At 41.8% G+C, this 27,274-nt stretch overlaps 1 non-coding gene and 1 pseudogene across 1 annotated transcript; one reads left to right on the forward strand and one right to left on the reverse strand.

Annotated features, from left to right (window-relative positions):
• Window positions 1-8,746: 8,746 nt before the first annotated feature.
• Window positions 8,747-8,923, reverse strand: LOC140285394 (U2 spliceosomal RNA; annotated as a pseudogene).
• Window positions 8,924-13,896: 4,973 nt separating this feature from the next.
• On the forward strand, window positions 13,897-14,087 carry LOC140285458 (U2 spliceosomal RNA). The gene has a single exon (XR_011910495.1). It is a non-coding gene; the product is annotated as a U2 spliceosomal RNA (small nuclear RNA).
• The last annotated feature ends 13,187 nt before the right edge of the window (window positions 14,088-27,274 follow it).

Genomic DNA, 27,274 nt, shown 5'->3' on the forward strand with positions numbered 1-27,274 from the left:
GAATTTCCACCCATAATTCCTGAAAAATGGGTAAGAAAAGGTGCGAATGCCCAACCATACATCATCAAAAGAAGAAGTGGATGTGTTCTGCTACAAGAAGGTTTGAATGTCCGACCATAGCTCGTAAAAAGTGGGTAAGAAAAAGTTCGAATGCTCGAACATACACCATCAAATTTGGGAGCGGAGGTGTTCCGCTGTAAGACGGTGTGAATGTCCGACCATAATTGGTAAAAAGCGGGTAAGAAAAGGTTAAAATACCCGACTGTACACAATCAATAGCGGGAGCGGAGTTGTTCGGCTAAAAGAAGGTGTGAAAGTCCGACCATGGTTTGTAAAACGCGGGTAAGACAAGATGCGAATGCCCGACAATGTATGATCAAAAGAGGGAGCGGAGGTGTTCGGCTGCAAGGTCTGAATTTCCAACCATAATTTGTAAACACCGTTGAAGAAAAGCCTCGAAAGCCCGACTATACACCATCAAAAGCGGGAGCAGAGGTGTTCAGCTGCAAGAAGGTCTGAATGTCCACCAATAATTACTGAGAAATGGGTAAGAAAAGGTGTGAATGCCCAACTATACATCATCACAAGCAGAAGTGGATGTGTTCGGCCACAAGAAGGTTTGAATGTCCGACCATAGTTTGTAAAAGGCGGGTAAGAAAAGGTTTGAATGCCCGAACATACACAATCAAAAGAGGGAGCGGAGGTGTTTCGCTGCAAGAAGGTGTGAATGTCCGAGCATAGTTTGTAAAAAGTGGGTAAGAAAAGGTTCGAATGCCAGAACATACACCATCAAAAGAGGGAGCGGAGGTTTTCCGCTGTAAGAAGGTGTGAATGTCCGACCATAGTTGGTAAAAAGCGGGTAAGAAAAGGTTAAAATACCCGACTCTACACAATCAATAGCGGGAGCGGAGTTGTTCGGCTAAAAGAAGGTGTGAAAGTCCGACCATGGTTTGTAAAAAGCGGGTAAGAAAAGGTTCGAATGCAAAAATACACACCATCAAAAGCGGAAGCCGAGGTGTTCGGCTGCAAGTAGGTGTGAATGTCCACCCATAATTAATGAAAAGCGGGCAACAAGTAGGTTCGAATGCCCAACCATACATCAACAAAAGCAGGAGTGGATGTGTTTGGCTACAAGAAGGTTTGAATGTCCGAGCATAGTTTGTAAAAAGCGGGTAAGAAAAGGTGCGAATGCCCGACAATGTATGATCAAAAGAGGGAGCGGAGGTGTTCCGCTGTAAGATGGTGCGAATGTCCGACCATAGTTGGTAAAAAGCGGGTAAGAAAAGGTTCGAATGCCCGAATATATACCATCATAAGCGGAAGCGGAGGTGTTTGGCTGCAAGAAGGTGTGAACGTCCGACCAAAGTTTGTAAAAAGCAGTTAAGAAAAGGTTCGAATATCCAACCAAACATAATCAAAAGTGGGAGCAGAGCTGTTCGACTGCAAGTAGGTGTGAATTTCCACCCATAATTCCTGAAAAATGGGTAAGAAAAGGTGCGAATGCCCAACCATACATCATCAAAAGAAGAAGTGGATGTGTTCTGCTACAAGAAGGTTTGAATGTCCGACCATAGCTTGTAAAAAGTGGGTAAGAAAAAGTTCGAATGCTCGAACATACACCATCAAATTTGGGAGCGGAGGTGTTCCGCTGTAAGACGGTGTGAATGTCCGACCATAATTGGTAAAAAGCGGGTAAGAAAAGGTTAAAATACCCGACTGTACACAATCAATAGCGGGAGCGGAGTTGTTCGGCTACAAGAAGGTGTGAAAGTCCGACCATGGTTTGTAAAACGCGGGTAAGACAAGGTGCGAATGCCCGACAAGGTATGATCAAAAGAGGGAGCGGAGGTGTTCGGCTGCCAGGTCTGAATTTCCAACCATAATTTGTAAACACCGTTGAAGAAAAGCCTCGAAAGCCCGACTATACACCATCAAAAGCGGGAGCAGAGGTGTTCAGCTGCAAGAAGGTCTGAATGTCCACCAATAATTACTGAGAAATGGGTAAGAAAAGGTGTGAATGCCCAACTATACATCATCACAAGCAGAAGTGGATGTGTTCGGCCACAAGAAGGTTTGAATGTCCGACCATAGTTTGTAAAAGGCGGGTAAGAAAAGGTTTGAATGCCCGAACATACACAATCAAAAGAGGGAGCGGAGGTGTTCCGCCATAAGAAGGTGTGAATGTCCGACCGTAGTTGCTAAAAAGTGGGTAAGAAAAGGTTAAAATACCCGACTGTACACAATCAATAGCGGGAGCGAATGTGTTCGGCTACAAGAAGGTGTGAAAGTCCGACCATGTTTTGTAAATAGCGGGTAAGAAAAGGTGCGAATGCCCGACAATGTATGATCAAAAGAGGGAGCGGAGGTTTTCGGCTAAAAGAAGGTCTGAATGTCCAACCATAATTTGTAAAAACCGGGGAAGAAAAGGCTCGAAAGCCCGACTATACACCATCAAAAGCGGGAGCAGAGGGGTTCAGCTGCAAGAAGGTCTGAATGTCCATCAATAATTGCTAGAAAACATGAAAGAAAATTTTCGAATATCAAACCGCACATGATCATAAGTGGGAGCGGAGGTGTTTAGCTGCAAGAAGGTGTGAATGTCCACCCATAATTCCTCAAAAATGGGTAAAAAAAAAGGTGCGAATGCCCTACCATACATCATCAAAAGCAGGACTGGATGTGTTCGGCTACAAGGTTTGAATGTCCGAGCATAGTTTGTTAAAAGCGGGTAAGAAAAGGTTCGAATGCCCGAACATACACCATCAAAAGAGGGAGCGGAGGTGTTCAGCCATAAGAAGGTGTGAATGTCCGACCGTAGTTGGTAAAAAGCGGGTAAGAAAAGGTTAAAATGGCCGTCTGTACACAATCAATAGCGGGAAGGGATGTGTTCGGCTACAAGAAGGTGTGAAAGTCCGACCATGTTTTGTAAAAAGCGGTTAAGAAAAGGTGTGAATGCCCGACAATGTATGATCAAAAGAGGGAGCGGATGTTTTCGGCTGCAAGAAGGCCTGAATGTCCAACCATAATTTGTAAAAACCGGGGAAGAAAAGGCTCGGAAGCCCGACTATACACCATCAAAAGCGGGAGCAGAGGTGTTCAGCTGCAAGAAGGTCTCAATGTCCATCAATAATTGCTAAAAAACATGAAAGAAAATTTTCGAATATCAAACCGCACATGATCATATGCGGGAGAGGAGGTGTTCAGCTGCAAGAAGGTGTGAATGTCCACCCATAATTCCTGAAAAATGGGTAAAAAAAGGTGCGAATGCCCAACCATACATCATCAAAAGCAGGTGTGAATATCAGATCATAATTTGCAAAAACCTGATGAGAAATGGTGAGAATGCCCGACTATACACCATCAAATGCGGGAGCGGAGGTGTTCGGCTGTGAGTAGGTGTGAATGTCCGACCATACTTGCTGAAAAATATGACAAAGCAGTTTTCACTTGGTTTGAGTGAAGGATTTCATTTTATATAGAAATCCGAAATTGTGTAGAACTCGTGGAAATAAGTTTATTCTCGGATTCCTAAAGGTTTAGTGTTGTTCTTTGGTATACTGCAAAGTAATACTTTTTATTTTGTTGAAACCGATTCAGACATGGATAAATATCAAGGAAAAAGCAGTTTTAACTTGGTTTGAGTGAAGGAATTCATTTTATATCAAAATCCGAAATTGTGTAGAACTCGTGGAAATAAGTTTATTCTCGGATTCCTAGAGGTTTAGTGTTGTTCTTTGGTATACTGCAAAGTAATACTTTCTATTTTGTTGAAACCGATTAAGTTAAAACTGCTTTGTCCTTCATATTTATCCATGTCATAATAGCTTTAAACAAAAAAGAACGTTGTACTTTGCAGGATAGGAAAGAACAACACTAAACCTTTAGGAATCCGAGAATAATCTTCTTTTCACGAGTTCTACACAATTTCGGATTTTGATATAAAATGAATGCCTTCACTCAAACCAAGTTAAAACTGCTTTGTCCTTCATATTTATTCATGTCTAAATAGCTTTAAACAAAAAAGAACGTTGTACTTTGCAGGATAGGAAAGAACAACTCTAAACCTTTTCAGGAATCCGAGAATAAGCGTCGATTGACGAGTTCTACACAATTTCGGATTTTGATATAAAATGAATTCGTTCACTCAAACCAAGTTAAAACTGCTTTTGTCCTTCATATTTATCCATGTCTGAATAGGTTTCAACAAAAAAGAAAGAATTACTTTGCAGTATACCAAAGAACAACACTAAACCTTTAGAAATCCGAAAATAAGCTTCTTATCACCAGTTCTACACAATTTCGGATTTTGATATAAAATGAATTCCTTCACTCAAACCAAGTTAAAACTGCTTTGTCCTTAATATTTATCCATGTCTGAATAGGTTTCAACAAAAAAGAAAGTATTACTTTGCAGTATACCAACGAACAACACTAAACCTTTAGGAATCCGAGAATAAGCTTCTTTTCACCAGTTCTACACAATTTTGGATTTTGATATAAAATGAATTCCTTCACTCAAACCAAGTTAAAACTGCTTTGTCCTTCATATTTATCCATGTCTGAATGGGTTTCAAAAATAGAAAGTATTACTTTGCAGTATACCAAAGAACAACACTAAACCTTTAGGAATCCGAGAATAAGCTTCTTTTCACCAGTTCTACACAATTTTGGATTTTGATATAAAATGAATTCCTTCACTCAAACCAAGTTAAAACTGCTTTGTCCTTCATATTTATCCATGTCTGAATCGGTTTCAACAAAATAGAAAGTATTACTTTGCAGTATACCAAAGAACAACACTAAACCTTTAGGAATCCGAGAATAAACTTATTTCCACGAGTTCTACACAATTTCGGATTTTGATAGAAAATGAATTCCTTCACTCAAACCAAGTGAAAACTGCTTTGTCATATTTTTCAGCAAGTATGGTCGGACATTCACACCTACTCACAGCCGAACACCTCCGCTCCCGCATTTGATGGTGTATAGTCGGGCATTCTCACCATTTCTCATCAGGTTTTTGCAAATTATGATCTGACATTCACACCTGCTTTTGATGTTGTATGGTTGGGCATTCGCACCTTTTTTTTACCCATTTTTCAGGAATTATGGGTGGACATTCACACCATCTTGCAGCTGAACACCTCCTCTCCCGCATATGATCATGTGCAGTTTGATATTCGAAAATTTTCTTTCATGTTTTCTAGCAATTATTGATGGACATTGAGACCTTCTTGCAGCTGAACACCTCCGCTCCCGCTTTTGATGATGTATAGTCGGGCTTTCGAGCCTTTTCTTCCCCGGTTTTTACAAATTATGGTTGGACATTCAGACCTTCTTGCAGCCGAAAACCTCCGCTCCCTCTTTTGATCATACATTGTCGGGCATTCGCACCTTTTCTTAACCACTTTTTACAAAACATGGTTGGACTTTCACACTTTCTAGTAGCCGAACACATCCCTTCCCGCTATTGATTGTGTACAGTCGGGTATTTTAACCTTTTCTTACCCGCTTTTTACCAACTACGGTCGGACATTCACACCGTCTTACAGCGGAACACCTCCGCTCCCTCTTTTGATGGTGTAGGTTCGGGCATTCGAACCTTTTCTTACCCGCTTTTTACAAACTATGCTCGGACATTCAAACCTTCTTGTAGCCGAACACATCCAGTCCTGCTTTTGATGATGTATGGTTGGGCATTCGCACCTTTTTTTTTACCCATTTTTGAGGAATTATGGGTGGACATTCACACCTTCTTGCAGCTGAACACCTCCTCTCCCACTTATGATCATGTGCGGTTGGATATTCGAACATTTTTTTTCATGTTTTCTAGCAATTATTGATGGACATTCAGACCTTCTTGCAGCTGAACACCTCCGCTCCCGCTTTTGATGGTGTATAGTCGGGCTTCCGAGCCTTTTCTTCCCCGGTTTTTACAAATTATGGTTGGACATTTAGACCTTCTTGCAGCCGAAAACCTCCGTTCCCTCTTTTGATCATACATTGTCCGGCATTCGCAACTTTTCTTACCCGCTTTTTACAAACCATGGTCGGACTTTCACACCTTTTAGTAGCCAAACAACTCCGCTCCCGCTATTGATTGTGTACAGTCGGGTATTTTAACCTTTTCTTACCCGCTTTTTACCAATTATGGTGGGACATTCACACCTTCTTACAGCGGAACACCTCCGCTCCCTGCTTTGATCATTTATGGTCTGGCAATACTACCTTTTCTTACCCGTTTTTGAGTTATTATGGCTGGACATTCACAGCTTCTTGCAGCCGAACACCTCTTCTCCCGCTTTTGATGATGAATGGTCCGGCATTCTTACCTTTTCTAACACATTTTTCAGCAATTATTGTTGGTCATTCACACCTTTCTCATCAGCTTTTTACAAATTATGATCTGACATTCACACCTACTTGCAGCCGAACACCTCGGCTTCCGCTTTTGATGGTGTATATTTTGGCATTCGAACCTTTTCTTACCCGCTTTTTACAAACCATGGTCGGACTTTCATACCTTCTTTTAGCCGAACAACTCCGCTCCCGCTATTGATTGTGTAGAGTTGGGTATTTTAGCCTTTTCTTACCCGCTTTTTACCAACTATGGTCGGACATTCACACCTTCTTACAGCGGAACACCTCCGCTCCCTCTTTTGATGGTGTATGTTCTGGCATTCGAACCTTTTCTTACCCACTTTTTACAAACTATGCTCAGACATTCACACCTTCTTGCAGTGAAACACCTCCGCTCCCTCTTTTGATGGTGTATGTTCGGGCATTCGCACCTTTACTTACCCGCTTTTTACAAACTATGGTCGTACATTCAAACCTTGTAGCCGAAAACCTCCACTCCCTCTTTTGATCATACTTTGTCGGGCATTCGCACCTTTTCTTACCCGCTTTTTACAAACTATGCTCGGACATTCAAACCTTCTTGTATCCAAACACATCCACTCCTGCTTTTGTTGATGTATGGTTGGGCATTCGAACCTACTTGTTGCCCGCTTTTCATTAATTATGGGTGGACATTCACACCTTGTCACAGCCAAACACCTCCGCTCCCTCTTTTGATCATGTATGGTTGGACATTCGCACCTTTTCTCACCCGCTTTTTGCAAACTATGGTCGGCCATTCACAGCTTCCTCTCCACCATACTTGTATGGTGGGATATTCACACCCACTTGCATCCGAAGATCTCCGCCCCCACTTTTGTTGATATTTAGTCGGTCATTCACACCTTACCTGTTTTCTTGCCGCCAAACACCTCTGATCTCGCTTTTGATGATGTAAGATTGGGCATTCAGACCTTGCTTTTCCTGCTTTTCACCAACTATAGATGGACATTCACACCTTCTTGCAGCCGAACACTTCCGCTCCACCTTTTAGGTTTCTATCACACCTTTTTTTTCACCGCATTTTATAGATTATGGTTGGAAATTCTCAACCACTCATCCGAAGACCTCTCCTCCCGCTTTTGTTAATATATTTGAACTTTAGTCAGACATTCACACCTACTTGTAGCCGAACACCACCTCTCTAGCTTTTGATGAGGTATGGTCCGGGATTCTTACCGTTTCTAACACATTTTTCAGCAATTATGGTAGGATATTCACACCTTCTTGCAGCTGAACACCTCCTCTCCCACTTATGATCATGTGCGGATTGATTTTCGAAAATTTTCTTTCATGTTTTCTAGCAATTAATTATGGACATTTAGACCTTCTTGCAGCTGAACACCTCCGCTCCCGCTTTTGATCATACATTGTCAGGCATTCGCACCTTGTCTTACCCGCTTTTTACAAACTTTAGTCGAACATTCACACCTTTTTGCAGCCGAACACAGTTTTTTGCAGCCGAATTTGGGCATTCGCACCTTTTCATACCCACTTTTTACCAACTATGGTCGGACATTCACACCGTCTTACAGCGGAACACCTCCGCTCCCTCTTTTGATGGTGTAGGTTCGGGCATTCGAACCTTTTCTTACCCGCTTTTTACAAACTATGCTCGGACATTCAAACCTTCTTGTAGCCGAACACATCCACTCCTGCTTTTGATGATGTATGGTATGGCATTCGAACCTACTTGTTGCCCGCTTTTCATTAATTATGGGTGGACATTCACACCTTGTCGCAGCCAAACACCCTGTTTCGATCATGTATGGTTGGACATTCGCACCTTTTCTCACCCGCTTTTTGCAAACTATGGTCGGCCATTCACAGCTTCCTCTCCACCATACTTGTATGGTGGGATATTCACACCCACTTGCATCCGAAGACCTCCGCCCCCACTTTTGTTGATATTTAGTCGGTCATTCGCACCTTACCCGCTTTTGGCAAACTATGGCCTTCTTGCAGCCAAAAACCTCTGATCTCGCTTTTGATGATGTAAGGTTGGGCATTCAGACCTTGCTTCACCTGCTTTTCACCAAATATAGTCGGACATTCACACCTTCTTGCAGCCGAACACTTCCTTCCGCTCCACCTTTTAGTTTTCTATGGGGCATTCACACCTTTATTTTCACCGCATTTTATAAAAACACCACAGGAACACCGTATTGAGGCTTTGTTCTGACCGCTCATTCGGTGTCGCGTTTCTTTCAAGCATTTCTCCTGGTTAGCCCGCACTCGGCTCGCTCCCAGAGCCGTGTTAAAGTCTACTTCGCATTCACTCTCTTTTCTCAGCAGACTAAAAGAAACTTCCATCCTGCACCGCTGTTAGCTTTTTCACAAGAGCAGAGGAGAGCGCACCGTTCCCAGCGGCACTGCAGTACCGGGTCGATGCTTGGAGTGAACGGAGCAAGCTCCTTTTTCAACTCCTATTGATAAAAATCCATTTAATATGTAGTCCTTGCATAGACATATCACATATTAAACTGATAAGTACAGATGGATTATGTGCAATTAGTAAAGAGAGTAGAGGACGATCTCTCTCGTTGGAAGTCCTTACCTATATCACTTATGGGGAGAGTTACAACCATTAAAATGATGATACTACCAAAAGTTAACTATTTGTTCTCAATGATCCCCATAAAACCATCTGCTACTTGGTTTAAGTCACTAGATTCATGCATCTCCAAATTTCTGTGGAAAAACAAACCACCACGTATTAGTTTAAAAACCCTACAGAAGACCAAGGACAGTGGTGGATTAGATTTACCTCATTTTCAGCACTATTCCTTAGCCAATAGGTTACAATATATATCAAAATGGTTTAAACCTTGTTGTTGTCACAGTTCCCAGAGACGTTGTAATCGTTGAGGATTCTATATTCACCCCCTCATTAGAGGCACGTGTTGCAGATTGATGACACTGAATCTTCTTCTCTGTTCATTGCTGGCATCATTCCCAGCATCGTAAGTGTTCGTGGCATTGTTAGCCTCTTCTTCTGGATCTTGATATCGAGCATCCTTTTGTATTTCTGGTTTGTAAGTCCTCTCTCTTCGTTCACCGGAGTCTTCGTCTCTTTGTCCTTGAGTTTGGTGATTTTTTCTTCTTTTGATGCCTTGACACAGTGTGACAGGTGATACCACATGGGAGATCCTTTAACTTGGACTGCTGTCCCTGTGCTGCGAAATGGCTGTGCTGCTCAAATGGTCTCTCCTTCATCATATACACAGTTATTTATACATCACCTTCCACCATGAAGCGTTGTCCCTTTTTGTTTCTCTCTTTGTTCTTAAAATGCTGTTATAAATGTCTAAACCAATCCATTAAACTAGATCATTTTGGCAGTAAAGCGATCTACAATGTGCTTGGTCGCAAAGCTGCTCATCTGTGGTAAACAGCTCTTCAGAAAGGCATTCTTCAATTGAGTTCACTCATTTTATGTAATAATTTTGTGATTTCCTACAAAACTACACTTCTTCTCCCATCTGTCTGAGTATTTAATATTGTCTGGGTCCCGTTAAAACATGTATTTTTCCCATCTAATTCCTTGTTTGCTTTAAAACAAGTATTCCCCATTTTCTATCCCTTCAGTAGCCAACCAGTTTGTATGGAGTACACTGGAGCAACTTGACTGATCAGTAAAACACTGCTTTTGTTGTCACCGCAAGGCTTCCCCCGTCGGTTGTTTCACTGAGACACTACTGAGTAACTACAACTCAACACAGTTTATACACATAACATTCATATACATACTAACAAACAAACAAACAATAATTTATCGCAATTTTCTCATCTCTGTTTGAACGTACACCCAGGTAAATATTCCTGTAGTCTTCTCAGACCGACTATGGACCCATTCATTGTTTAACTTCACTGTTTTGCAAATCCTAATTGAATATTACACATTGACATTGAACTTTACTGGATAATCAGGTCTTCATTGCATTCAGCAGCCTATATGTGAGCATTTATGTGTAAGCTGTTCTTCTTTGCATTTATCAGCAGCAAGCAATTCTTCACTGCACATGCATATGTAAATAGTAAAACAATTCCAATGTGTTAGCGAAACCTTCTATATCACAGTGGTTTCTAAGGTCTATTTTAAGTTCTTTGCCATCAGTGAGATGACATTGTTTACAAAGTGTGTCAAATTATCACTGAAGATCTTTTCAGGAATTTCAAATCTAGAAATGAGTTATTTTACGCGTGATTTTGCTACTGAGAGTGCATCTGCTTGTGCACATGGAAATATTTCAGACCATTTGGTAAAAACCTCTGTTGTCACTGAGCAGAATCGTTTCCCTTAACATTAATTTAGTTCAATGAAATCTACAAAATAATGAAATAATGAAATCCAAACAAATATGTTGAAAAAGATACACTGGCTTAGGGAATTATCTTCGTTTTGGTCTTAGATTGCCCTGTGGAATGTATTTTGCACATATTTGACCTGCTAGACAAAACTTTATTCATTTATTTATTCTAAAAAAATGTTTTTAATAATTAGTAAAACCATATGCTGTAAAAACCTGGTTCATTATTGCTTCCATCCCTCCTGTTGAGACATGACATGGTCCGTGGCTCAATACTGCAGCATATTTAAACAAATTCTTTGGCAGTATGGTTTTCCTTCCGGTCATTCATACGAGTCTATTGTAGATGGCAATTGAATAACATCTAATAATGCTAAAATATTTGTAGTTTATACATTTAGCTGTGGATGTCAACATACCTGTTTTTCCAATGCTGTGTTAACACATGTACAGTTGAGAAGGCATACTGACTGTCAGTGTAAACGTTAACAACCTTTTTGTTATTTAATTTACAAGCTTCAGTTAAAGCTACCAATTCGACTGCTTGAACAGAGTAATTTTTTGGTAGTGGTTGTTTTAAGAAAACTTCAGTTTCTGTTACTACTGCAAATCCTGTAGCATTTGTGCCATCAGGGTTTTTTTCCTTGATCTGTTGAATAAATATAGTTATTTCTGCATTTTCATAACGTATATCAGTTAAGTCTGGCCTGGGTAAAACACTGATGGTTATTTCTGGCTTTCCATCTGTGGGGTAGGTAGCAGTGTGGATGGATTAAGTGTAGCACATCTCTCGACAACAAGGTGTGGCTGTGAAAGAAGAACTGTTATGTAGGAGAGATGTCTGGTAAAGATATTTTGTTAAGTAACCATATCACAGCCACTGCATGAGGTACCTTAAGTGTTAATGGGTGAAATAACACCATTATTGTTGATGCCTGCACTGCCAATGGCTTCTGGCCATTGATTCAAAAGTACGATCTCATCCCTTTTTCCCCCTTTCAGTGGACACTGGCCCCTAATTACCGCAATTCAGCAGGGGGTCTTTCATTAGGAGTACTGGACTCCCCCGTGCACGGTTTCAGCTCCGACCCTGGACAGCGGAAAAAACGTTGAGATCTGGTTTGAGGACCCAATTGTTGAGAAAAGTCTCTCAATGAGACTCAGAGTTGCTGGAGTCAGTTAATGCAAAGGTTTAATCTTGCAGCAAGTTCAAGAATGTGTGTGTGTATGGGTGTATGTGTGCGAACGTGTGTGAGTTTGTGTGTGTGAGAGTTTAAAGAACCTGTTATCCACAGGCAGGCCTTAACTAGTATGGCACGGGTCCAGCCTGTCTCATCTTTTTTGGAAGGTCCAGCGCTCGGCCGTAACCCTTCTGTCTGTTTGGACTCTCACATACATTCGGTTAATCATAGAAAAACGAGAACAAAACTTTTTAGCCCCTTAAATTCATAAAACAGACATGGTGCAGTTATTTCCATTCTAGAAAATAAGAGTAATCACCACCATTCCTATAAATTCTGGATATTCTAACAATCTGAATCTTTTTTAAATGTTCGATGAAGCCCTTTGCTGTTCTGTTTAGAGACTCAGCTGATCATAAACCAAGTTTTGCTCTTGAACCAAGCTTCTAAACTCTTCACCTTTTTCATTTCTCAGTTAGTATTCACTTTAAAACTGATTAAAAGAAAAATTAAATGAATGCCTATCAACAAATGTGGGATCTAAACTCTAGTGCTTCCTCTAAAATAATTTCCTTTCTCAATTCAGAAATGTGTGTGTGTAAGTCACAACACCCGTGACACCAAAACGGCTTTCTTTTCTCTCTTTTCTCTACACTCTGCACTGTGAGCACACACAACAAATCAGAAAGGCTTTTTTTCTCTCTTTTCTACATTATGGACTGTGGGGACACAAAACCGCTCTCTCTTTTTTTTTTTTTTGATTGTGTGCCAGGGCGTTGTCTCACGTATTAGATTATGCTTAAGATACGAATGAGTTTATCAGTCACATCAGAATCCATACATACTGATCCTCCCGTAATAAAATGGTCGGATCTTATCAAACACACTTTGTTTCTTGTGACAAGTCAGCGAAACAGCGTATACACGTCAAGACACTGAATCAAGTTTGCCACAAGAACTCATAAGTTTGGCAGTATTGCTCTGCCGTCAGCAATCATACACCCATTTTATTTTCATGAGACATGTGCAGGCACCTGTTCATCTACTGTTCTATCACTATGAATTAGTTTATCTATTATCAATAAGGATACTTCTACAACTACTATCAAAGTATGTCCGGACTTCTTATGTTGTCAGTTGCTATATATCAATAAGTGGGTTGCTACTGAAAAGCATTAAGCATGTCACACAGCCCAAACATATAACATTTCAGGACACACCACACAGTTAACAACCACAGTGAAGCGTGTCAAAGCCCAAACATGTAACATTCAACAGGACACTTACACAACACATTCAAATCAAACAGTCAGACAACATACAAGAACCTATACCCCAGCCGGCATTGCTCCCTGCCTATTTTCCTACAACTCACTATGTGTGCGCACACCTTTATTCACAAACTCTTCAACTTATACTCTTTTACCGAAGCTGCTACAGCTCGATTGGCCAAATACCCTTAGATCCTATTTCGGTGAATTTGACATCTGCCTTGCATGTAACAGATTAGCGGTTTAGCAGTTTTAATTTAGTTTGAGTGAAGGAATTCATTTTATAGCAAAATCCGAAATCGTGAAGAACTCATGGAAGTAAGCTTATTCTCGGATTCCTGAATCTTTAGATTTGCTCTTTGTTTTACTGCAAAGTACAACGTTGAGCAGCACTAATGAGTTGTTTCTATTTTTGGCAGGCTTTACCTTTGCGGATGAAGCCCTTTCTGTCTGTGCAAAAGAAATCTTGTTACTGTGCAGAGTGACTTCTCTGAGTAGAGTCGCCTTACTTGTTGCGACTGTGCCAATGTTCGAAGCTGGAGTGCAAAGTTGTTGCTTGAATGGTGCTCGCTGGAGCGTGCGGTAGTGTAAAGTTATACCATTTAAAAGGGCTGAAGAGTGCTCAGTGCAGCGGGTGGGCCGAGGTGCAAAGTGACACTATGGCCATAAAAAGAACACCGCTACAAGTGCGCATTGTGCCAGGAAGGGCCCTCGGACGTGAACCAGTGGACAGTTATCGCTTCTCGGCCTTTTGGCTAAGATCAAGCGTAGTATCTGTTCTTATTAGTTTAATGTCTGATGTGTCCTCTATGCGAGGACTACATATTAAATGGATTTGTATCAATAGGAGTTGAAAAAGGAGCTTGCTCCGTTCACTCCAAGCATCGACCCGGTACTGTAGTGCCCCTGGGAACGGTGCGCTCTCCTCTGCTCTTGTGAAAAAGCAAACAGCGGTGCAGGATGGAAGTTTCAGGGAGCCCAAGATGAAACTTTCTTTTAGTCTGCTGAGAAAAGAGAGTGAATGCGAAGTAGACTTTAACACGGTTCTGGGAGCGAGCCGAGTGCGGGCTAACCAGGAGAATTGCTTGAAAGAAACGCGACACCGAATGAGCGGTCAGAACAAAGCCTCAATACGGTGTTCCTGTGGTGTTTTTATAAAATGCGGTGAAAAAAAAGGTGTGAATGCCCCATAGAAAACTAAAAGGTGGAGCGGAAGTGTTCGGCTGCAAGAAGGTGTGAATGTCCGACTATATTTGGTGAAAAGCAGGTGAAGCAAGGTCTGAATGCCCAACCTTACATCATCAAAAGCGAGATCAGAGGTTTTTGGCTGCAAGAAGGCCATAGTTTGCCAAAAGTGGGTAAGGTGCGAATGACCGACTAAATATCAACAAAAGTGGGGGCGGAGGTCTTCGGATGCAAGTGGGTGTGAATATCCCACCATAGAAGTATGGTGGAGAGGAAGCTGTGAATGGCCGACCATAGTTTGCAAAAAGCGGGTGAGAAAAGGTGCGAATGTCCAACCATACATGATCAAAACAGGGAGCGGAGGTGTTTGGCTGCGACAAGGTGTGAATGTCCACCCATAATTAATGAAAAGCGGGCAACAAGTAGGTTCGAATGCCCAACCATACATCATCAAAAGCAGGAGTGGATGTGTTCGGCTACAAGAAGGTTTGAATGTCCGAGCATAGTTTGTAAAAAGCGGGTAAGAAAAGGTTCGAATGCCTGAACATACATCATCAAAAGCAGGACTGGATGTGTTCGGCTACAAGAAGGTTTGAATGTCCGACCATAGTTGGTAAAAAGTGGGTATGAAAAGGTTCGAATGCCCAAAATCGGCTGAAAAAAACTGTGTTCGGCTGCAAAAAGGTGTGAATGTTTGACTAAAGTTTGTAAGACAAGGTTCGAATGCCTGACAATGTATGATCAAAAGCGGGAGCGGAGGTATTCAGCTGCAAGAAGGTCTAAATGTCCATCATTAATTGCTAGAAAACATGAAAGAAAATTTTCGAAAATCAATCTGGATATGATCATAAGTGGGAGAGGAGGTGTTCAGCTGCAAGAAGGTGTGAATGTCCTACCATAATTGCTGAAAAATGTGTTAGAAACGGTAGGAATGCCGGACCATACATCATCAAAAGCTAGAGAGGTGGTGTTCGGCTGCAAGTAGGTGTGAATGTCTGACTAAAGTTCAAATATATTAACAAAAGCGGGAGGAGAGCTCTTCGGATGAGTGGTTGAGAATTTCCAACCGTAATCTATAAAATGCGGTGAAAAAAAAGGTGTGATAGAAACCTAAAAGGTGGAGCGGAAGTGTTCGGCTGCAAGAAGGTGTGAATGTCCGTCTATAGTTGGTGAAAAGCAGGAAAAGCAAGGTCTGAATGCCCAATCTTACATCATCAAAAGCGAGATCAGAGGTGTTTGGCTGCAAGAAAACGGGTTAGATGTGAATGACCGACTAAATATCAACAAAAGTGGGGGCGGAGATCTTCGGATGCAAGTGGGTGTGAATATCCCACCATACAAGTATGGTGGAGAGGAAGCTGTGAATGTCCGACCATGGTTTGTAAAACGCGGGTAAGACAAGGTGCGAATGTCCGACAATGTATGATCAAAAGAGGGAGCGGAGGTGTTCGGCTGCAAGGTCTGAATTTCCAACCATAATTTGTAAACACCGTTGAAGAAAAGCCTCGAAAGCCCGACTATACACCATCAAAAGCGGGAGCAGAGGTGTTCAGCTGCAAGAAGGTCTGAATGTCCACCAATAATTACTGAAAAATGGGTAAGAAAAGGTGTGAATGCCCAACTATACATCATCAAAAGCAGAAGTGGATGTGTTCGGCCACAAGAAGGTTTGAATGTCCGACCATAGTTTGTAAAAGGCGGGTAAGAAAAGGTTTGAATGCCCGAACATACACAATCAAAAGAGGGAGCGGAGGTGTTTCGCTGCAAGAAGGTGTGAATGTCCGAGCATAGTTTGTAAAAAGCGGGTAAGAAAAGGTTCGAATGCAAAAATATACACCATCAAAAGCGGAAGCCGAGGTGTTCGGCTGCAAGTAGGTCTGAATGTCCACCCATAATTAATGAAAAGCGGGCAACAAGTAGGTTCGAATGCCCAACCATACATCAACAAAAGCAGGAGTGGATGTGTTTGGCTACAAGAAGGTTTGAATGTCCGAGCATAGTTTGCAAAAAGCGGGTAAGAAAAGGTGCGAATGCCCGACAATGTATGATCAAAAGAGGGAGTGGAGGTTTTCGGCTACAAGAAGGTTTGAATGTCCAACCATAGTTTGTAAAAAGCGGGTAAGAAAAGGTGCGAATGCCCGAACATACACCATCAAAAGAGGGAGCGGAGGTGTTCCGCTGTAAGATGGTGCGAATGTCCGACCATAGTTGGTAAAAAGCGGGTAAGAAAAGGTTCGAATGCCCGAATATATACCATCATAAGCGGAAGCGGAGGTGTTCGGCTGCAAGAAGGTGTGAACGTCCGACCAAAGTTTGTAAAAAGCAGTTAAGAAAAGGTTCGAATATCCAACCAAACATAATCAAAAGTGGGAGCAGAGCTGTTCGACTGCAAGTAGGTGTGAATTTCCACCCATAATTCCTGAAAAATGGGTAAGAAAAGGTGCGAATGCCCAACCATACATCATCAAAAGAAGAAGTGGATGTGTTCTGCTACAAGAAGGTTTGAATGTCCGACCATAGCTTGTAAAAAGTGGGTAAGAAAAAGTTCGAATGCTCGAACATACACCATCAAAATTGGAAGCGGAGGTGTTCCGCTGTAAGACGGTGTGAATGTCCGACCATAATTGGTAAAAAGCGGGTAAGAAAAGGTTAAAATACCCGACTGTACACAATCAATAGCGGGAGCGGAGTTGTTCGGCTACAAGAAGGTGTGAAAGTCCGACCATGGTTTGTAAAACGCGGGTAAGACAAGGTGCGAATGCCCGACAATGTATGATCAAAAGAGGGAGCGGAGGTGTTCGGCTGCCAGGTCTGAATTTCCAACCATAATTTGTAAACATCGTTGAAGAAAAGCCTCGAAAGCCCGACTATACACCATCAAAAGCGGGAGCAGAGGTGTTCAGCTGCAAGAAGGTCTGAATGTCCACCAATAATTACTGAGAAATGGATAAGAAAAGGTGTGAATGCCCAACTATACATCATCACAAGCAGAAGTGGATGTGTTCGGCCACAAGAAGGTTTGAATGTCCGACCATAGTTTGTAAAAGGCGGGTAAGAAAAGGTTTGAATGCCCGAACATACACAATCAAAAGAGGGAGCGGAGGTGTTTCGCTGCAAGAAGGTGTGAATGTCCGACCATAGTTTGTAAAAAGTGGGTAAGAAAAGGTTCGAATGCCAGAACATACACCATCAAAAGAGGGAGCGGAGGTTTTCCGCTGTAAGAAGGTGTGAATGTCCAACCATAGTTGGTAAAAAGCGGGTAAGAAAAGGTTAAAATACCCGACTCTACACAATCAATAGCGGGAGCGGAGTTGTTCGGCTAAAAGAAGGTGTGAAAGTCCGACCATGGTTTGTAAAAAGCGGGTAAGAAAAGGTTCGAATGCAAAAATATACACCATCAAAAGCGGAAGCCGAGGTGTTCGGCTGCAAGTAGGTCTGAATGTCCACCCATAATTAATGAAAAGCGGGCAACAAGTAGGTTCGAATGCCCAACCATACATCAACAAAAGCAGGAGTGGATGTGTTTGGCTACAAGAAGGTTTGAATGTCCGAGCATAGTTTGTAAAAAGCGGGTAAGAAAAGGTGCGAATGCCCGACAATGTATGATCAAAAGAGGGAGTGGAGGTTTTCGGCTACAAGAAGGTTTGAATGTCCAACCATAGTTTCTAAAAAGCGGGTAAGAAAAGGTGCGAATGCCCGAAAATACACCATCAAAAGAGGGAGCGGAGGTGTTCCGCTGTAAGATGGTGCGAATGTCCGACCAAAGTTTGTAAAAACCAGTTAAGAAAAGGTTCGAATATCCAACCAAACATAATCAAAAGTGGGAGCAGAGCTGTTCGACTGCAAGTAGGTGTGAATTTCCACCCATAATTCCTGAAAAATGGGTAAGAAAAGGTGCGAATGCCTAACCATACATCATCAAAAGAAGAAGTGGATGTGTTCTGCTACAAGAAGGTTTGAATGTCCGACCATAGCTTGTAAAAAGTGGGTAAGAAAAAGTTCGAATGCTCGAACATACACCATCAAAATTGGGAGCGGAGGTGTTCCGCTGTAAGACGGTATGAATGTCCGACCATAATTGGTAAAAAGCGGGTAAGAAAAGGTTAAAATACCCGACTGTACACAATCAATAGCGGGAGCGGAGTTGTTCGGCTACAAGAAGGTGTGAAAGTCCGACCATGGTTTGTAAAACGCGGGTAAGACAAGGTGCGAATGCCCAACAATGTATGATCAAAAGAGGGAGCGGAGGTGTTCGGCTGCAAGGTCTGAATTTCCAACCATAATTTGTAAACACCGTTGAAGAAAAGCCTCGAAAGCCCGACTATACACCATCAAAAGCGGGAGCAGAGGTGTTCAGCTGCAAGAAGGTCTGAATGTCCACCAATAATTACTGAGAAATGGATAAGAAAAGGTGTGAATGCCCAACTATACATCATCACAAGCAGAAGTGGATGTGTGCGGCCACAAGAAGGTTTGAATGTCCGACCATAGTTTGTAAAAGGCGGGTAAGAAAAGGTTTAAATGCCCGAACATACACAATCAAAAGAGGGAGCGGAGGTGTTTCGCTGCAAGAAGGTGTGAATGTCCGAGCATAGTTTGTAAAAAGTGGGTAAGAAAAGGTTCGAATGCCAGAACATACACCATCAAAAGAGGGAGCGGAGGTTTTCCGCTGTAAGAAGGTGTGAATGTCCGACCATAGTTGGTAAAAAGCGGGTAAGAAAAGGTTCGAATGCCCGAATATATACCATCAAAAGCGGAAACGGAGGTGTTCGGCTGCAAGAAGGTGTGAACGTCCGACCAAAGTTTGTAAAAAGCAGTTAAGAAAAGGTTCGAATATCCAACCAAACATAATCAAAAGTGGGAGCAGAGCTGTTCGACTGCAAGTACGTGTGAATGTCCACCCATAATTCCTGAAAAATGGGTAAGAAAAGGTGCGAATGCCCAACCATACATCATCAAAAGAAGAAGTGGATGTGTTCTGCTACAAGAAGGTTTGAAGGTCCGACCATAGTTTGTAAAAAGTGGGTAAGAAAAAGTTTGAATGCCCGAACATACACCATCAAAAGAGGGAGCGGAGGTGTTCCGCTGTAAGACGGTGTGAAAGTCCGACCATAATTGGTAAAAAGCGGGTAAGAAAAGGTTAAAATACCCGACTCTACACAATCAATAGCGGGAGCGGAGTTGTTCGGCTACAAGAAGGTGTGAAAGTCCGACCATGGTTTGTAAAACGCGGGTAAGACAAGGTGCGAATGCCCGACAATGTATGATCAAAAGAGGGAGCGGAGGTGTTCGGCTGCAAGGTCTGAATTTCCAACCAATAATTACTGAAAAATGGGTAAGAAAAGGTGTGAATGCCCAACTATACATCATAAAAAGCAGAAGTGGATTTGTTCGGCCACAAGAAGATTTGAATGTCCGACCATAGTTTGTGAAAAGCGGGTAAGAAAAGGTTCGAATGCCCGAACATACACAATCAAAAGAGGGAGCGGAGGGGTTTCGCTGCAAGAAGGTGTGAATGTCCGAGCATAGTTTGTAAAAAGTGGGTAAGAAAAGGTTCGAATGCCAAAATATACACCATCAAAAACGGAAGCCGAGGTGTTCGGCTGCAAGTAGGTGTGAATGTCAGATCATAATTTGCAAAAAGCTGATGAGAAAGGTGTGAATGACCGACAATAATTACTGAAAAATGTGTTAGAAAAGGTAAGAATGCCGGACTATTCATCATCAAAAGCAGAGAAGAGGTGTTCGGATGCAAGAAGCTGTGAATGTCCAGCCATAATTACTCAAAAACGGTTAAGAAAAGGTAGTATTGCCAGACCATAAATGATCAAAACAGGGAGCGGAGGTGTTCCGCTGTAAGAAGGTGTGAATGTCCGACCATAATTGGTAAAAAGCGGGAAAGAAAAGGTTAAAATACCCGACTGTACACAATCAATAGCGGGAGCGGAGTTGTTTGGCTACTAAAAGGTGTGACAGTCCGACCATACATCCTCAAAAGCAGAACTGGATGTGTTCGGCTACAAGAAGGTTTGAATGTCCGACCATAGTTTGTAAAAAGCGGGTAAGAAAAGGTTCGAATGCCCAAACATACACCATCAAAAGTGGGAGCGGATGTGTTCCGCCATAAGAAGGTGTGAATGTCCAACCGTAGTTGCTAAAAAGTGGGTAAGAAAAGGTTAAAATACCCGACTGTACACAATCAATAGCGGGAGCGAATGTGTTCGGCTACAAGAAGGTGTGAAAGTCCGACCATGTTTTGTAAATAGCGGGTAAGAAAAGGTGCGAATGCCCGACAATGTATGATCAAATGAGGGAGCGGAGGTTTTCGGCTAAAAGAAGGTCTGAATGTCCAACCATAATTTGTAAAAACCGGGGAAGAAAAGGCTCGAAAGCCCGACTATACACCATCAAAAGCGGGAGCAGAGGGGTTCAGCTGCAAGAAGGTCTGAATGTCCATCAATAATTGCTAGAAAACATGAAAGAAAATTTTCGAATATCAAACCGCACATGATCATAAGTGGGAGCGGAGGTGTTTAGCTGCAAGAAGGTGTGAATGTCCACCCATAATTCCTCAAAAATGGGTAAAAAAAAAAGGTGCGAATGCCCAACCATACATCATCAAAAGCAGGACTGGATGTGTTCGGCTACAAGGTTTGAATGTCCGAGCATAGTTTGTTAAAAGCGGGTAAGAAAAGGTTCGAATGCCCGAACATACACCATCAAAAGAGGGAGCGGAGGTGTTCAGCTGCAAGAAGGTCTGAATGTCCATCAATAATTGCTAGAAAACATGAAAAAAAATGTTCGAATATCCAACCGCACATGATCATAAGTGGGAGAGGAGGTGTTCAGCTGCAAGAAGGTGTGAATGTCCACCCATAATTCCTCAAAAATGGGTAAAAAAAAAGGTGCGAATGCCCAACCATACATCATCAAAAGCAGGACTGGATGTGTTCGGCTACAAGGTTTGAATGTCCGAGCATAGTTTGTTAAAAGCGGGTAAGAAAAGGTTCGAATGCCCGAACATACACCATCAAAAGAGGGAGCGGAGGTGTTCCGCCATAAGAAGGTGTGAATGTCCGACCGTAGTTGGTAAAAAGCGGGTAAGAAAAGGTTAAAATGGCCGTCTGTACACAATCAATAGCGGGAAGGGATGTGTTCGGCTACAAGAAGGTGTGAAAGTCCGACCATGTTTTGTAAAAAGCGGTTAAGAAAAGGTGTGAATGCCCGACAATGTATGATCAAAAGAGGGAGCGGAGGTTTTCTGCTGCAAGAAGGTCTGAATGTCCAACCATAATTTGTAAAAACCGGGGAAGAAAAGGCTCGGAAGCCCGACTATACACCGTCAAAAGCGGGAGCAGAGGTGTTCAGCTGCAAGAAGGTCTCAATGTCCATCAATAATTGCTAAAAAACATGAAAGAAAATTTTCGAATATCAAACCGCACATGATCATATGTGGGAGAGGAGGTGTTCAGCTGCAAGAAGGTGTGAATGTCCACCCACAATTCCTGAAAAATGGGTAAAAAAAGGTGCGAATGCCCAACCATACATCATCAAAAGCAGGTGTGAATGTCAGATCATAATTTGCAAAAACCTGATGAGAAATGGTGAGAATGCCCGACTATACACCATCAAATGCGGGAGCGGAGGTGTTCGGCTGTGAGTAGGTGTGAATGTCCGACCATACTTGCTGAAAAATATGACAAAGCAGTTTTCACTTGGTTTGAGTGAAGGATTTCATTTTATATAGAAATCCGAAATTGTGTAGAACTCGTGGAAATAAGTTTATTCTCGGATTCCTAAAGGTTTAGTGTTGTTCTTTGGTATACTGCAAAGTAATACTTTTTATTTTGTTGAAACCGATTCAGACATGGATAAATATCAAGGAAAAAGCAGTTTTAACTTGGTTTGAGTGAAGGAATTCATTTTATATCAAAATCCGAAATTGTGTAGAACTCGTGGAAATAAGTTTATTCTCGGATTCCTAAAGGTTTAGTGTTGTTCTTTGGTATACTGCAAAGTAATACTTTCTATTTTGTTGAAACCGATTAAGTTAAAACTGCTTTGTCCTTCATATTTATCCATGTCATAATAGCTTTAAACAAAAAAGAACGTTGTACTTTGCAGGATAGGAAAGAACAACACTAAACGTTTAGGAATCCGAGAATAATCTTCTTTTCACGAGTTCTACACAATTTCGGATTTTGATATAAAATGAATTCCTTCACTCAAACCAAGTTAAAACTGCTTTGTCCTTCATATTTATTCATGTCTAAATAGCTTTAAACAAAAAAGAACGTTGTACTTTGCAGGATAGGAAAGAACAACTGTAAACCTTTTCAGGAATCCGAGAATAAGCGTCGATTGACGAGTTCTACACAATTTCGGATTTTGATATAAAATGAATTCCTTCACTCAAACCAAGTTAAAACTGCTTTGTCCTTAATATTTATCCATGTCTGAATAGGTTTCAACAAAAAAGAAAGTATTACTTTGCAGTATACCAAAGAACAACACTAAACCTTTAGGAATCCGAGAATAAGCTTCTTTTCACCAGTTCTACACAATTTTGGATTTTGATATAAAATGAATTCCTTCACTCAAACCAAGTTAAAACTGCTTTGTCCTTCATATTTATCCATGTCTGAATGGGTTTCAACAAAATAGAAAGTATTACTTTGCAGTATACCAAAGAACAACACTAAACCTTTAGGAATCCGAGAATAAGCTTCTTTTCACCAGTTCTACACAATTTTGGATTTTGATATAAAATGAATTCCTTCACTCAAACCAAGTTAAAACTGCTTTGTCCTTCATATTTATCCATGTCTGAATCGGTTTCAACAAAAAAGAAAGTATTACTTTGCAGTATACCAAAGAACAACACTAAACCTTTAGGAATCCGAGAATAAGCTTCTTTTCACCAGTTCTACACAATTTTGGATTTTGATATAAAATGAATTCCTTCACTCAAACCAAGTTAAAACTGCTTTGTCCTTCATATTTATCCATGTCTGAATCGGTTTCAACAAAATAGAAAGTATTACTTTGCAGTATACCAAAGAACAACACTAAACCTTTAGGAATCCGAGAATAAACTTATTTCCACGAGTTCTACACAAATTCGGATTTTGATATAAAATGAATTCCTTCACTCAAACCAAGTGAAAACTGCTTTGTCATATTTTTCAGCAAGTATGGTCGGACATTCACACCTACTCACAGCCGAACACCTCCGCTCCCGCATTTGATGGTGTATAGTCGGGCATTCTCACCATTTCTCATCAGGTTTTTGCAAATTATGATCTGACATTCACACATGCTTTTGATGTTGTATGGTTGGGCATTCGCACCTTTTTTTACCCATTTTTCAGGAATTATGGGTGGACATTCACACCATCTTGCAGCTGAACACCTCCTCTCCCGCATATGATCATGTGCGGTTTGATATTCGAAAATTTTCTTTCATGTTTTCTAGCAATTATTGATGGACATTGAGACCTTCTTGCAGCTGAACACCTCTGCTCCCGCTTTTGATGGTGTATAGTCGGGCTTTCGAGCCTTTTCTTCCCCGGTTTTTACAAATTATGGTTGGACATTCAGACCTTCTTGCAGCCGAAAACCTCCGCTCCCTCTTTTGATCATACATTGTCGGGCATTCGCACCTTTTCTTAACCACTTTTTACAAAACATGGTCGGACTTTCACACTTTCTTGTAGCCGAACACATCCCTTCCCGCTATTGATTGTGTACAGTCGGGTATTTTAACCTTTTCTTACCCGCTTTTTACCAACTACGGTCGGACATTCACACCTTCTTATGGCGGAACACCTCCGCTCCCTCTTTTGATGGTGTAGGTTTGGGCATTCGAACCTTTTCTTACCCGCTTTTTACAAACTATGCTCGGACATTCAAACCTTCTTGTAGCCGAACACATCCAGTCCTGCTTTTGATGATGTATGGTTGGGCATTCGCACCTTTTTTTTTTACCCATTTTTGAGGAATTATGGGTGGACATTCACACCTTCTTGCAGCTGAACACCTCCTCTCCCACTTATGATCATGTGCGGTTGGATATTCGAACATTTTTTTTCATGTTTTCTAGCAATTATTGATGGACATTCAGACCTTCTTGCAGCTGAACACCTCCGCTCCCGCTTTTGATGGTGTATAATCGGGCTTCCGAGCCTTTTCTTCCCCGGTTTTTACAAATTATGGTTGGACATTTAGACCTTCTTGCAGCCGAAAACCTCCGTTCCCTCTTTTGATCATACATTGTCCGGCATTCGCAACTTTTCTTACCCGCTTTTTACAAACCATGGTCGGACTTTCACACCTTTTAGTAGCCAAACAACTCCGCTCCCGCTATTGATTGTGTACAGTCGGGTATTTTAACCTTTTCTTACCCGCTTTTTACCAATTATGGTGGGACATTCACACCTTCTTACAGCGGAACACCTCCGCTCCCTGTTTTGATCATTTATGGTCTGGCAATACTACCTTTTCTTACCCGTTTTTGAGTTATTATGGCTGGACATTCACAGCTTCTTGCAGCCGAACACCTCTTCTCCCGCTTTTGATGATGAATGGTCCGGCATTCTTACCTTTTCTAACACATTTTTCAGCAATTATTGTTGGTCATTCACACCTTTCTCATCAGCTTTTTACAAATTATGATCTGACATTCACACCTACTTGCAGCCGAACACCTCGGCTTCCGCTTTTGATGGTGTATATTTTGGCATTCGAACCTTTTCTTACCCGCTTTTTACAAACCATGGTCGGACTTTCATACCTTCTTTTAGCCGAACAACTCCGCTCCTGCTATTGATTGTGTAGAGTTGGGTATTTTAGCCTTTTCTTACCCGCTTTTTACAAACTATGGTCGGACATTCACACCTTCTTACAGCGGAACACCTCCGCTCCCTCTTTTGATGGTGTATGTTCTGGCATTCGAACCTTTTCTTACCCACTTTTTACAAACTATGCTCGGACATTCACACCTTCTTGCAGTGAAACACCTCCGCTCCCTCTTTTGATTGTGTATGTTCGGGCATTCGAACCTTTTCTTACCCGCCTTTTACAAACTATGGTCGGACATTCAAACCTTCTTGTGGCCGAACACATCCACTTCTGCTTGTGATGATGTATAGTTGGGCATTCACACCTTTTCTTACCCATTTTTCAGTAATTATTGGTGGACATTCAGACCTTCTTGCAGCTGAACACCTCCGCTCCCGCTTTTGATGGTGTATAGTCGGGCTTTCGAGCCTTTTCTTCAACGGTGTTTACAATTTATGGTTGGAAATTCAGACCTTGCAGCCGAACACCTCCGCTCCCTCTTTTGATCATACATTGTCGGGCATTCGCACCTTGTCTTACCCGCTTTTTACAAACCATGGTCGGACTTTCACACCTTCTTGTAGCCGAACAACTCCGCTCCCGCTATTGATTGTGTACAGTCCGGTTTTTTAACCTTTTCTTACCCGCTTTTTACCAACTATGGTCGGACATTCCCAGCATCTTACAGCGGAACACCTCCGCTCCCTCTTTTGATGGTGTATGTTCGGGCATTCGAACTTTTTCTTACCCACTTTTTACAAACTATGGTCGGACATTCAAACCTTCTTGTAGCAGAACACATCCACTTCTTCTTTTGATGATGTATGGTTGGGCATTCGCACCTTTTCTTACCCATTTTTCAGGAATTATGGGTGGATATTCACACCTACTTGCAGTCGAACAGCTCTGTACCCACTTTTGATTATGTTTGGTTGGATATTCGAACCTTTTCTTAACTGCTTTTTACAAACTTTGGTCGGACGTTCACACCTTCTTGCAGCCGAACACCTCCGCTTCCGCTTTTGATGGTATATATTCGGGCATTCGAACCTTTTCTTACCCACTTTTTACCAACTATGGTCGGACATTCACACCGTCTTTCAAGTGTAACACCTCCGCTCCCTCTTTTGATGGTGTATGTTCGGGCATTCGCACCTTTTCTTACCCGCTTTTTACAAACTATGGTCGTACATTCAAACCTTGTAGCCGAAAACCTCCACTCCCTCTTTTGATCATACTTTGTCGGGCATTCGCACCTTTTCTTACCCGCTTTTTACAAACTATGCTCGGACATTCAAACCTTCTTGTAGCCAAACACATCCACTCCTGCTTTTGTTGATGTATGGTTGGGCATTCGAACCTACTTGTTGCCCGCTTTTCATTAATTATGGGTGGACATTCACACCTTGTCACAGCCAAACACCTCCGCTCCCTGTTTTGATCATGTATGGTTGGACATTCGCACCTTTTCTCACCCGCTTTTTGCAAACTATGGTCGGCCATTCACAGCTTCCTCTCCACCATACTTGTATGGTGGGATATTCACACCCACTTGCATCCGAAGATCTCCGCCCCCACTTTTGTTGATATTTAGTCGGTCATTCACACCTTACCCGTTTTCTTGCCGCCAAACACCTCTGATCTCGCTTTTGATGATGTAAGATTGGGCATTCAGACCTTGCTTTTCCTGCTTTTCACCAACTATAGATGGACATTCACACCTTCTTGCAGCCGAACACTTCCGCTCCACCTTTTAGGTTTCTATCACACCTTTTTTTTCACCGCATTTTATAGATTATGGTTGGAAATTCTCAACCACTCATCCGAAGAGCTCTCCTCCCGCTTTTGTTAATATATTTGAACTTTAGTCAGACATTCACACCTACTTGTAGCCGAACACCACCTCTCTAGCTTTTGATGAGGTATGGTCCGGGATTCTTACCGTTTCTAACACATTTTTCAGCAATTATGGTAGGATATTCACACCTTCTTGCAGCTGAACACCTCCTCTCCCACTTATGATCATGTGCGGATTGATTTTCGAAAATTTTCTTTCATGTTTTCTAGCAATTAATTATGGACATTTAGA

The sequence above is a fragment of the Leuresthes tenuis genome, unplaced genomic scaffold (assembly GCF_036924035.1).
Source record: "Leuresthes tenuis unplaced genomic scaffold, fLeuTen1.0.hap1 SCAF_40, whole genome shotgun sequence".
NCBI lineage: Eukaryota > Metazoa > Chordata > Actinopteri > Atheriniformes > Atherinopsidae > Leuresthes > Leuresthes tenuis.